The sequence below is a fragment of the Choloepus didactylus genome, chromosome 7 (genome assembly GCF_015220235.1).
Source record: "Choloepus didactylus isolate mChoDid1 chromosome 7, mChoDid1.pri, whole genome shotgun sequence".
Lineage (NCBI taxonomy): Eukaryota > Metazoa > Chordata > Mammalia > Pilosa > Megalonychidae > Choloepus > Choloepus didactylus.
In genome coordinates, this window is record NC_051313.1 from 37787032 (window position 1) to 37801068 (window position 14037).

The following is a 14037-nucleotide window of genomic DNA, read 5'->3' on the forward strand; positions in this document are numbered from 1 at the left end:
GAGAATTTTGTCATATGTTACAATATTAGCAGGGGGTAAAATCTCCTAGGATAAAAGTACAAAGCCTAACTCTAGGATCTATCAACTCTGCATCCAATGGAAATAGTATCCATTGCTCCCAATCCAACACCAAGACCCTGAATTCTGCATTATTTTTCTGCATGGGCTCCAGCAGGGAAATCTTCAGATGCGGTAGTGAAGGAGACTGGAGCCAGGGAGTGAGACACAGGGTCCCTTCCGCTGGAGTCAGCAATGGCTTCTGGCATTTTCCAAGCTGTATTCAACATGTGATGGATGAAATCATCACATTGGACATGAGCATCTGTTTCAGGTCTCATTTCTATGATGACAGGTAGAAACTAAATCATGCATTTCTGAAAGAACAATCCAGAGGAATAGGAGAAAACACACAGGAAATAAATAGATCTTTTTCTTTCTAAAAGTTGTTGGAAAAAAAAATTAAAAGTAGAGTGGTGTTTTCCGCTTATGGTGCTTTTTGGCAGGTTAATATGTTGAAAGTCTCTTCTTTCAGAAATCTACATATTATGTTTGAGAAAAACAAATGATCCAATTATCTCAACCAAAGCTTTAAGACACCATCTGGCTCAGTTGGAGGTAAGACATTAAAGAATGGCACAAATATGCTGAGTTTGATAAAATGTAATCCTATGAAGAGGAAAGTGGACTATATAAATTAAGGAACTAAAGGAATCAAATCATAAATAACTTTTAAAGTGTTCCTCAGAGATCCAGTTGCCAACCTCACCACCAACCACCCAAAACATTCTTCCTCAAATACAAACTCAGAGTGTGCTTTTAAGTATCCAATAAGAAAAAGCACACTCTCAGGCATTTACCCAAAGGTACGTCAGTAAGAGCAAAGACATGATTTTAATAAAACAATTAGAGTTTTTAATATCCATTTGTGGCCTCTTCTATTTCTGGTTCTGTTTCATTAACGTGTACAAACATGGATCTCTAATGGACTTTGGAAATAATCTCTACCCTCCCCACACCCACCCTGTGCCCCCAAGTTGCATTTATAACTTTACACCGAAGTATACAGTGATCCTCTTACAAGTCAAAAGAGGATCAAGGCAGTCTTCTTAAATTCTGCTCTTTCATTTTTACTTTTCAAACAGATTTATTCATTTATATTTGGATACAGTAAACTGCATATATTCAAAGTATACAATTTGATAAGTTTTCATATATATATAAACAGTAATAAAATCATCACCGAAATCAACATAATAAACATCCATCACGACACAACATTTCCTCACATCTCTCTCCAATCCCTCCCTTTCTCCTTACTCTGTCCCTCCTCATCCCCAAGCAGCCACTGACCTGCTTTCTGTCACTATAGATTAGTTTGCAATTTCTAGGATTTTATATAAATGGAAATATATTGCATGCAACCTATTTTTGTCTGGCTTCTTTCACACAGCATAATCATTCTGAGATTCACTCATGTTACACGTATTAATAGTCGATTCATTTTTATGGTTGAGTAGTGTTCTATCATACGGATATACCACAATTTGTTTATCCACTCACCTACTTCTGGACAATTGGGGTTTTTCCAGTTTGTGACTTTTTGAAATAAAGCTGCTATAAACACTTCTGTATAAGTCTTCCTATGAACATATGTTTTCATTTCTTTTGAGTAAATACCTACAAGTGGAATGGCTGGGTCCAATGATGGATATCTTTTTAGATTTTTAAGAGACTGGCAAGCTGTTTTCCAAGGATGGTATCTTTTTACATCCCTGCCAATAGTCTATGGGAGTTCCCTCTCCTCCACATCATCGCCAACACTTGATATGGTTAGCATTTTTCATTTTAGCATTCCAATATGCTTATACTGGTGTCTCTTTATAGTGGAGTGTGACCTAGTGTGCCACCAGATCTACATTTGTGCCATCACTGAGTTGGGAGACAGCATCCATGCCAGGGCTTTGAGCAACATGGGCACACGGTGCCCTCAGGGGATTGGTCCCTCTGCTGTAAGCCCCCTGCAAGCTTCTCACTTTGCACAACATGCTCATCCTATGTCTCAGCTGCTGCTCCCTTTACCCACCTCGTGTTTTCTATCTTCCAAATAGGAAAATGCTCTTTTCTTGAATTTTTCTCAGGCACTCTTTCATATCAGCACATACAGATCTACCCAACCTTTTTAAAGAGCTGCAAAATATTTCACTGTGCGGAGGTCCTTACATGGATTTAATCATGCCCTGTTGATGGGCATTTCAATCATTTCCAGACTTTTGCTATTATACAATTCTTGTGCATGTGCTTTTACATCCATGTAAAAGCTGCTGCTAAAGCACTGCCTGCTCGTTCTTGGTACTGTCACTGCATTTACCTCAGTTCTTGCTTTCCCAGCCTGCCATTCCACTTCATTCCCCACATATAAAGAAGTTCCAGTTAAATGCTCAGGGTTGATGGCTAACATGCCACTTAGTGAAGACAAAAAGGAGCCCATGAAAGGGAAGTGAGTGCTCTTTGACATCCTCTGAAATCCTGAGGTGCTGTACCACTTCCATGAGAAGCACTGTGACTTGATGGGAAAAGCTTGGAGTAAGATCTAGGCTTAAAATTCAGTTCTGCCTCTAAATATCTCCACCACCACCACCCCTCAGCAAGTCACTACAGTACTCTAAGCTTTGCTTTCCCCATGTATCAAATGGGATAATCGGGGTGATATTCAAAATAAGGACCATCCATATTCAAAATAAGGACCAATTGCAAGGGATGTTAACCTTGGTGCTCGGACAAGGACCGGAAGCACCTGCTGAGCCAGGCTTTGCCCTTCGGCTCAAGGATCATGGACAGTTGGGGGGATAGTCCTGAAAGTGCTTAAGAAGCTGAATGGAAGCTCAGACTCAGGGGACTCAGGGCAGCAGTTATGTCCAACTGGTCCAGAATTGTACATTAATCACCTCTACAGCCTGAACCACAACTACATTCAGAGAACATTGGTGCAAATTCCTGTACCTGAAACTTGGCAGGAGCTTAAAATGCGTAAGTCTCTTTCCCTATAGAAGTATATTTTGAAATCCATTTCTTTTGTACTTCTTTCAGTGGTTGTTCAGTGTCCCAGACTCAAAATTTTGGTGTGCCCTATCTCTAATACTGGAGAATCATGTCCTTGTGGAAAGTATTCTAATTTCATTCTGACAGAAATATCACTAGCAGTTGTAGATTTTTATAGAAAAACTCTATTACCATGCTAAAGAAAGCAGAGTGGAGCCATTTTCTTCCTCTATAGCTATTGTGAGTATTGCTAAAGAATAATCACATGGAGCCTTGGAGTAAACCCTGTGTGAGGGGGAAGGAATTATGCAAGTGTTTTAGGCTTTCAGTCATCAGTTAAGAAAGAAGCACTGGATGTCCTTGTGTAGAGGAACAGAAGCTAGGACAAGCACAGTGACCAGTCCTGAAGTGAGAAGAAGGTCCTTGGGTTTGGTTCGGTGACAATGAGGACCTGTTTAACTCTGTAGCATGCAGCACCATGCCCAGCTGAGGGGGCACTCGAGAAAAGGCTTGTGGAACTGAAGTGAATTTGTGACTGAATCCCGGGAGAGCAGACACTTATTGGAATGCCATCTCCTGTTCCTGCACTTTCTCTCTGTTAAAAGGAGGTGCCAAGAAAACCTGGAAAGAGAGAAGGGCAGAAAAGAGTAGTAATGAGGAACATAGGGGTGAGCTAACAAAGATATACAAATTAGAAAATCACCATTCGGCACTACAAAGAGAATTTACATCGCAACCCCCGAGGGCAGATGTCCCATTTTAACTGGTACCAACAAACCCGTGCTCCTTCCCCCTCTCTTTCACTGTCGATGTCTTCATAAAGTTAAATTGATACACACATCCCACAGCCCTCCAGATGCCCCGGAAGGTCTAAGGACAGGCTGCTCCACTCCTCGTCATGGTCACAGGGTCAGTGCCAACAGCAGGGTGTCCGCAAGGAAACAGAACAGGTGGTTTTCTTCACCCAACCGGGCACTGGCCACACCTTTATCATGGCCACATCATGCTTGCAGAGTGTCCTGGTCCACTGCTTCTAACAGCACTTGCTTCCCTAATTAGGCACATTTCTTACTTTAAGGCTAATGGTGGCTTCCCATTGTCTCCGCTAATAGGTTTTTAATATTTTAAATTCTTAGTTAGGTTTGTTTTCCTTGGCCTTATTCCACTAAAATTAATCTTTCCTCATGATGTGTTAGTTGTGGTGGTGAAGGCTGAGGCAAGACCCAGATCCCCCCACAGAGATGGAGATGAGCCAGCCCCAGGAGGTGGCCTCTGGCCAAAGGAGTCCAGGTGTTTTCCATTATAAATGGAATGAACTGTGTTCCTGGCCTGGGATCCCCATATCAGAATGAGCTTTAGGCTCGTGGCATGAGAAATGACTGTCCAACAAGGTTAACTGAGCAGGTTCTGCCTCTGAGACTGCAGTGCCCAGTGAGAGAGGCCCTCAGTGCCACACATCTAAATAAGCTAACACTTCTCTGGTTACTATGAATGTGATTCTCCAGGCCCCCTCCTCCTGGCCCCTTTTCTAGCCAATTCAAATTACCCAAAAGATGGGAATTTAATACTAATTTGGCTGCTGTCTAGACATTCCATAGTCCAGGAAAGGAATGAATGTTTTCTAGGCACCAGGAGCTGCAAAATGTGGATTTAAATGGTCTTCAATGATAAACAGCTCATTGAGTATGAGAAAAGCTTTTTCTCAAGTGTATTATTATACCCATTTCACTGATAAGGAAGCTGAGACCTGAAAGATCAAGTGATTTCCCCAAAGATATACTGTTAATTGATGACCAGACACAAAATAAAACCCAGATTTCTTGACTACCCGGCTGTATTCCTCCCTCTCATTTCTCCTTCATCATCTTTAAAGACAATTCCAATTTCTGTATACCTTAATTCTGAAAACATTATCAATAGAAAACTTTAAAATCACCATAATATCCTTGTAATAATTCCATGTATAAGCTTTTTAAAACTCTCACTAAATATAGCATATGAACAGTCATGTAAAATTTCAGCATGCCGAAAGGTAACTAGGGCCCACACCAAAGTAAGGGCAGTGGAGTGCCTGTATCCACAAATCATGTAATTGTGAAATTATTAAGGGCTTACAGTCTTAGTTTGCCAGGGCTGCTATGACAAACACCACAGAGTGGGTTGGCATAAACAATGGGAAGTTATTGTCTCATGGTTTTGGAAGCTAGAAGTCCAAAATCAAGGTCTTCGCAGGCCATGTTTTCTCCCAGAGACTATGGAGTTCTGTTGCCGGCTGCCTCAGTCCACGGGGTTCCCTGGCTTGTGTCTCTGCCTTTATCACATGGCTTCTGCTTCTGCTCCTGCTTCTGCTTCTGCTTCTGCTTCTGCTCCTGCTCCTGCCCAGTTATCTGCGTCTCCATCCAAATTTCCTCCCCATCAGAGGACTCTGGTCACATGGATTAAAGTCCACCCTGATTCAATGTGGCTTCATCTAATCAGGATTTTCAAAGATTCTACTCACAAATGAGTCCACACTTTAATAACATCTTCAGAGGTCTTATTTATAAATGGATTCACACCCACAGAAATGCAGTTGAGGGAAGTGATTCGACCCCCAACACTAATTATGTCACAGGCGTCGTTCTAAGGGATTCACTTACACTAACTTACACGCTCATCAACGCTGTGCAGCAGATGCTATTACTATCATCAGTTTACATTATACCACTAGTTAGAGATAGAGCTGGGATTTGAACCCAGGCAGACCCAGGCCCATGTTTTAATCTTAAGCACTATACTTTATGCAGGGTCTTAAAACTTAAGTGATAAAAAGAGGCATCAATTACCCTTACCCAGAGAAACACATGTTTTCTCTTTTCATCCAACCAAAATTGCTACTAAGACTAAAATATAAAACATTATATATGAGACTCTTTCTGAATCTCTACTCAAATTCTGTCTAGGAAATGGATATATAAATTGAAACTTGATCTTGAACCACAGCTGTGGTCAACTTTAGCTGAATTCCTTGAATAAAATAGAAAAGATTGCAGAGATGTCAACAATTCCATGCTGTTAGCTTATCACAAACATTTTCAAAGTTGTTCTCATCCTTTATTAAGCTGATTCTCAGTCATCCTATTGATTAGTATGCAGAATTGAACATTAGCCTGATGGAAATTTTCACCTAAATGATTGGTTTTCACATTTGGAGCAATGATTATTTCTATATCCTATCCCTGTATTAACCAACTCACTAAAAAGAATCAGTTATGGATTATAAACTCAGGGAACTTACCTGCTCCCCACTTCGCATCGCCCTACACCCAGCCCCCCACACCCCCCCCACCCCCAGCCCCACCCCCCACCCCACCCCCCTACACACAAAAAGTTAGTCTAGGCTTTAGAGGTTAAATTATTCAGTTAGGGAATGACCCAAACAAAACCATCCTCTATACCCTCAGTCATTCTATTAATTAAAATAAAACCCACAATGTCCTAGTAGAACAGAACCATGATTATACTCTCATGTTTCCAGATTATGACTATCATGGTTTAAGGAAAAGTCCTTTAGGTCTGAAGGAAGCCTATAAAAATAAGATTTGGTTTTCAATCATTTTTATAAATGGCCAGCATTTCATTTCAGTTTTATTGAATAGTTATCAGTGACAATGACAGATCTCATAGAAAGAGAAAAGAATTTTCTTATTTGCAATTTAATTATTTTTCAAAAAAAATAGTATTTCTCTTAGACAATTTGAAAACATTTCCTATTATTGGTTGGTACTTTTGCAATCTAATTCTGATGAACTTCTTCCAGAGAAGCTGGTTTGTAACTCTTCCTGGATTTTAATGATTCTAGTGATTTGTGAGGAAAGTCAAATAAATAATTGAAAGAACAAAGCTGTTGTTCTACTTGTCAATTATCTGGACCTATTCTACTATGTCTACAGAAAGTTCATCCATTCCCTATACGTATATAAATCATGTATCTATAGAAGCAATACAAACCATGGTATTTTATACTATTTTCTTCTTGTGATACTTTTATTAAACAAATGGATTAATCCACATAAACATAAAGCTCTAAATCAGTTTCTATTGAGAAACATGATGTTTAAAAATCCCTCTGAAAATATAATTATACCCCTGTTCTCCAAAATTATATGAGCCATAACTTGTTACAGTGGAAAGAATAAGGCCTTATGAGGGTCAGACCTGGGTTCCAGTTTAGACTGCAACTTCCTAGCTGTGGGACTTCTAACAAAGAACCTCATCTCTCTGAACTTCAATTCGTGTGCTGGGTACCTTCTTTGTCTCCCCAGGTGCACTCTCTGCCTTTCTGCACTTCTGTCCTTCAAGGACTGTATCATCAGATGTCCCTTTCTTGCTGAACAGCTCTGAATTCCCCTCAGGTTCAGCTATAAGGAGTCTGGCAGGAGATTGGAGGGAGGAAAGAGAAGTTGAAATATTTATTCCCCCCCATTCTCCCTGCAATGTCACCTGTGACTGGCTCTGTGTCATGATAAAATATCACATCTCTCAAGGCATTCTCCTCTGCCAGCTTTCCCAGTCTAGGGTCCAGTGACCACTCATACTTCCTCTCCTTGTCCTTTGAGCCTGCAGACTCTTACCCTGAAGACGCCTTTGTGAAGAGTCCCTTTTTAAAGCTATCCTTGATTTATCCTAATTTGCGGATGCTATCTGCTGCCTGTTGAAACCCTGAATGATACCGTTCCCTAGCCCATAAAAATGGAAATCACCAAACCCACCTTGTAAGGTTATTACAAAGAGTGAAAAGATAAACCCAGGCAGGTCCAGGCCCAAGTTTGTATCATAAGCACTATGCTTTATGCAGGCTCTTAATACTCAGTAATAAAAAATGTCTCCTACCTAGAGAGCCAGGCACTCCCTTGGTGTTCAGTGGATGTTTGTTTGCCTTATAATTCTTTGGTTCAATTATAAATTTTCATTAAACCCAAAAGTGAATGTGTTATATGCTATGGAATGGATTGACAGATTCCTAGGATTAAAAATTGGTGTGACATCTCTGTTACAAAGATTTGAATAATAAAGTTTTGGAGATGCAAGATGAATTCTACTTCACCACCAGGTAGGCATTTTGTTTTCTAGGCACATAACACTCCAGTATATGTAGAGATTCACACAGATTCAACAGGAGCATGAAAAAAAGGAAAATCACTGTAGTAGATATATGATATCCAGACCTTGGTAACATCTTGCTACAGATCATGAGTTTAAGAGGAAACTTTGGCTGTTCCTTATGATCAAGAAATGTCACGTGTGTGTGTGTTTTAATTATATTCTGGCTTTGAAATCTGGACATGCTAGACAAATTTATTTCAAATCAAGTTAAGCATACATATATTGACTTACCATTTAATAGCAAAAGAAATCTATAGAATTGTCCCTTTATATATCACATTTGTTCAACCAGTTGCTCAGATTTTGCAAATGCAGCTCCCCATTTGTTCTTTTTTTTTATCTACTGAGGCCACATAACACAGAATACTTTCATATATTTAGAATTCTTCTATCACACTTGATGGATAATCACTTTCATACCTTTACAAATTATTTAACCTGTAGAACAGTGATTTTTCATCAAACACAGCTTGATTACATTGGTTAATGAAACCTATTTACTACTTTCATTTTTAATATGGGGATGATAATCATTTCAAGGAATTATGTTCAAATAGATGAGGTAGTTGAATAACTCTGAATTTGAATATATTTTCTGAACTTAAAAAAGAATATTTAAAAAGGAAATTAGGAAAGAAAGGAAATCATCCATTCTCTTTCAAGGTCAATGTGAAAGAATACTCCTTTGTCCTATACTGATATACGGACATCTAAACATCAATCAAGCATTGTTGTGGACTAAGAATGGTACTAAGCACTTTGCAAATATCCAATTCAATCTTCATAACTCTATAAAATAGTGGATAAATGAGCAATTGTATTTGGTTGCATTTAACAGAAAACCTAAATAATGTCTACTTAACTAAATAAAGATGTGGGGTTTTTTCCATGGAACAGGAAGTCAAGAAGTTGGTGGTTTCCAGCTAATGTAGAAGATCCACAATGCTACAATGAACCCATCTCTTTCCAGCTGCAGTTGTTGTCCACAACCTCATGCACACAAGACAACTTGGCGCGCCAACCATTGCATTGCTTCTAGGTTAGGACAAGAGGAAGGGAAAGGAGCAAAGGCAAAAAGGCATAAGCCAGCTAAGCGTATCATCTGCAAAGCCCTGTTCTACAACTTCCACTTACATCTGAGATGAACGTTCTGCAAGGTTCCTGGGAACTGTTTATATGTCTGGGTGCATTGTCAGGGTCATCAAACTTACAATTCTTTTAGAAAGAAAGAATGGGATGATGGACATTGGTTAGGCAGCCATCTGCCTCTTCCATAGGTAAGTATTAGTATTATCTTCCTTTTATATGTGAAGAATTTAAGCATCATGCATGGATATACCATGAGTAAGCAGTGTTAATGGTACAGCTGAGACTAGAATCTGTGTTTTTTATTTTAATAAAGCTAAAAAATATAAAGTTACTAGATTTGCCGTTGAGAAAGCTAATAATTCTTTTTCTATTCATCTCATGTAGAATCTAGCCTCATTCCTTCCCCCAACTTTATTTTAGAAAATTTTCACACCCTACAGAAAAGCTGCAAGAATACTACAAAAAGCACCATTGTACCCTTCACCTGGATTTCTAATTATTAAAATTTTGTCACATTTGTTATGTCTCTTCCTGTTTATACACACGTTTATACACACACACATATATATATATTTTACGCATGTATGTATTTAACCTGAACTATTTAAGGGTTACTAGCAAATGAACATCATTACCCTTCATGCTAAATACTTCAGATTATATCTGCTAAGAACAAGGGCATTATCCTATATACCAAATACAGTACTCTTCAGAAAATATAGTAGTAATATGAGAATATTATCTACTATATGATCCATATTCAGGTATCCTCATTTTTCCCAATGATGATCCAGGACTTCATCAAGGCTCACACACTGGACTTTGTTTCTTGTTTCTTTAGTCTTTTTTATTCAAGAACAGTTTCTCAGCCTTCATTGTCTATCATAGCACTGATTTTTTGAAGAGTCCAGACAGCGGTTTTGCAGAATGTCACTCGATTTGGGTTTGTTTGATTTAGCCTCATGATTAAATTCAGGTTAAGCCATTTGGGGAAGGAGAGCTTGATTCTCAGTACATCACTTCAGGAATGTTTGTCCCATCATTGATGACATTTTAACAACTTAGTTAAGGCAATATCTGCCCAATATCTACAATATCATAGAAGTAATCTCTTTTTTTCCTTTTGCAATTAGTAACTAATCTGAGGGTTGATATTTTGAGACTGAAAATCCAGTTCCCTAATAGTCTTTTACCCATGATTTTAGCAATGTGATGATTCTGATATGAATCAATTACTACTATAATGTCTGTAAAATGGCTGATATTTATTTCTATTCATACTATTCATTCCTTCCACATTTAAATTTGACCTTCTTCTGTAAAATGTGCTTTTAAATTTTTGCTTTTTAAATGTAAGTATCATCATTACTTAATGTTTGTCGATATATTCATCCTTGTTATTACTCATTTCGATGCCCAAATTTTCCCAAATTTGGCCAAAGAGAACCCCTTGAAATTAATTTCTGTTTTGTTTTGACATGTTCCTATCAGGTTTTGTGCCATTTCTTTCTTCTACTCTCACCTTGTACTTTCCTTGTCTTGTCCCTGGAACTGATTTCTCCAGAGACCACATGCTCCTTTTACTGGGGAATGATATTTGCAAACCAAGATGTGGCCACCACATGTGCTTATCGACCAAGAGATGCCCTTGTTTCTAGATACCTTAAAACAGACAAAGCTAGAGAAAATATATATATTTTTCCTTTCCACTGCAGTGTCCTTCTCTCATTCCTTCAATCTCACTGCAGGTGGACAGCAGAAGAATCGTGTTCAAAAGTCAGTTTGATTCTTTTTCATTCTTCCCTGTGTGGTTGCTTTATCTATTTGATATCTACTTAGGTTCATTTGTTTATGTTTGTATTGAACTTTAGGGGTTTTCCCATCCTTACTGATTTAAGTTCATTTTAAATATAAAGAATTAACATGGTTCAAAACTCAAAATTATATAAAATTTAGCATCAGAGGGATGCCCCATTATTCCACACTGTTCCTGCCCATGCCCTAAAGTACATAAATTTTATTAGTTTCTGGTTTATCCTTCCTGTGGGTCTTTTAGAAAAAGAAATATATGTGTGTGTGTAATATGACATGTTTTTCCCTTTTTTTCCTACCCATAAGATTGCATTTTATATACTCGCTTTTGCATCTTTGCATCTGTTTTATACTCTTTACAATCTCATACCTTTTTAAAATTAAAATATTTAACTTTTTAAAACTTAACAATTTGCCAACCTTTTTTTTAAATTATATTTAATTGCATACTTTTTTCTTAATCTCTAAATCTCCAGCACTCTCAGAAACCTATATTCTCTCTCTCTCTCTTTTTTTTTTTTTTTTTATCATTTCAGTATAATTTGGGGAGGTAGGAGAAATAAATGCAATCAGCTACCTTGATCCAGAAGTCATGGAAACTATTATAAGTCCTCATAAACCACATATTTAATAATTCATTCTGTAAATTTCCTAGAGATCAACATCAAGCCCTACGTGAAGGTCACAAAGTATGCTTTCCTTTTTAGACAGAATAATATCTCTTGTACTTTTACTGTGTGCCATGATTTCTGCACATTGATAAATATTAATTCTGAAATAGAATCTGGAACCTCTTTCCGTACCTTGGAATATAATTCAGCTTTTAAAGATGTTCAGTGGTCTCCTCTCACCTTCCTGTCTATCTGTCATTTCTGTTACCTTCCTCCCAAGTTTTTAAACCCTCTAGGTTGGAAATACTTTTCAGTGAAAGAGCATTTCATTGTACTTAATTGGCATAATTGTTGACCCAAATCAAAGTCAAGAGTATCAGGTGACATAAAACATTATGGTAGTGGCTATACTTGATTCTATAGGATTTCTAATGGCACATTCTTTTAAGAAAGCACTTCCTCTACTAGAAGTTGCATTTTATTTACTAAATCTACAACTGACTTAGGGTCTTTGTCCAAAGGATGGACAAGGATCAGTATATTGGAAAGTCCCTATAGATATTCTGAAACATGCATTTCCTTTCTATAGCTGATTCACAAGATAAAGCCTTGTTTGTTAAACCTTAGTTACATTTAGTTCAAAAAGTGGCCTATCAGATGGCTTCATCATGAGCTCCATCTCAGGCCATGATAACAAAATGCAGTCAAACAATTTACAGATGAAGACACTAAGTTTCGCAGACAGCAAGAAACAGAGTAAGAACAGGATTTAAGTTGAAGGAGAGGTTTGCAACTGTTTTTGATTTTAATCATTTTAAGCATTTGTAACTGATTGAGTTTCTGAAGAAGGGAGTTAAAGAGAATCTCTTTGATATTCATCCTCATTTGGTTTACTCTAGCTGCCTAATACAAGTAGTGACTTGAGAGAGGTTTCAATGAGAAACACTTATGGAATAGCACTCTTAAAATAAGGATGAAAAACAAGATGCATACACTGGAATGGGCAGGGAGTAGGGATAGTTACCAATGAATATATTGTAGTCTCAATCATGTCTGTTGGACAGTTTACCAGTAACAACCATCAGCTGTTTCCACTGGTGAATATATATCTCAAGGACCAATGGCGGTAGTACGAAATGGGGCCTGCTTTTAAAATCCCATAAGTTAGTCAAGTCCACCAGTCTGAAGTAAAGCAGAGGTTGTCAGAGATTTAAATATGTTTTATTTTTAAACTTCACAATCTTATCAGAAATACTGTAGCACAGCACTACAAGGAATCAAAACACTAAATAGAAACCTCAAAATGTCAGAAAAAATGGTGAATAAATAAAGAAAATGAATTTGAAGTCTTTCAAAAAGAGAATGATTGAAAAGAAATAGAAAGTATATAAGAGTAGACTGATGTTACTCTTAAAAATGGAGAAAGTGTCCCTACTAACAAAAAATGAAAGAGTTTGCTATTTAAAAGCTAAAGATTCCACCTAAGATCCTTAGAAGAGAAAAGGAGGTAAAAGGGGTGACATCTTGGGCCATCAAGTTAAGGAGGAGGGCACAAAGTCACTATTCAAGAGAGATCAATGGAAGTAGTTAATAGGAGGTGGGGGAGTAAATACAGTCTGAGGCAAAGGGAAGCATAAGAAGGAGTGGAATCTGAGAAAAAAAGAGAAAAGAGAAAGAGAGAAGTTATTAATAACTCATTATAGTCACGCAAGGATGTGTTCGAAGAAACTGTAATGTAAATAGAATATAGAATGTCAGAAATCTGAGAGAATAATTAAAAACAAAAATGGTTTTTAATTTTGATTGTATTTTGGAAATTTTGTGGGAGTTGACCATGATTAGTAGTTATATTTAAGGAAGACTATGTACATATGTAAAGATCAGAATAAAATGAGGAATATTTGTGATGACATTCTGAAAAGACAACTATTTAAAAAGCATGATTTCACTTAAGATATAATCTATTACACTGTGTGCTAGTTTGAATATATTGTGTCCCCCAAATGTCATTATCTTTGATGTAATCTTGTGTGGGCAGACGTTATCAGTGTTGATCAGATTGTAATTCTTTGAGTGCTGCTTTGGAATGCACCCCACCCAGCTGTGGGTGACGACTCTGATTGGATAATTTCCATGGAGGTGTTGCTCCGCCCATTCAGGGTGGGTCTAAGTTGATCAGTGGAGCCATATAAATGAACTGACATGACAGAAGGAACTCAGTGCAGCTGTGAGTGACGTTTTGAAGAGGAGCAAGCTTGCTAGAGAGGAATGTCCTGGGAGAAAGCCATTTTGAAACCAGAACTTTGGAGCAGACACCAGCCACGTGCCTTCCCAGCTAACA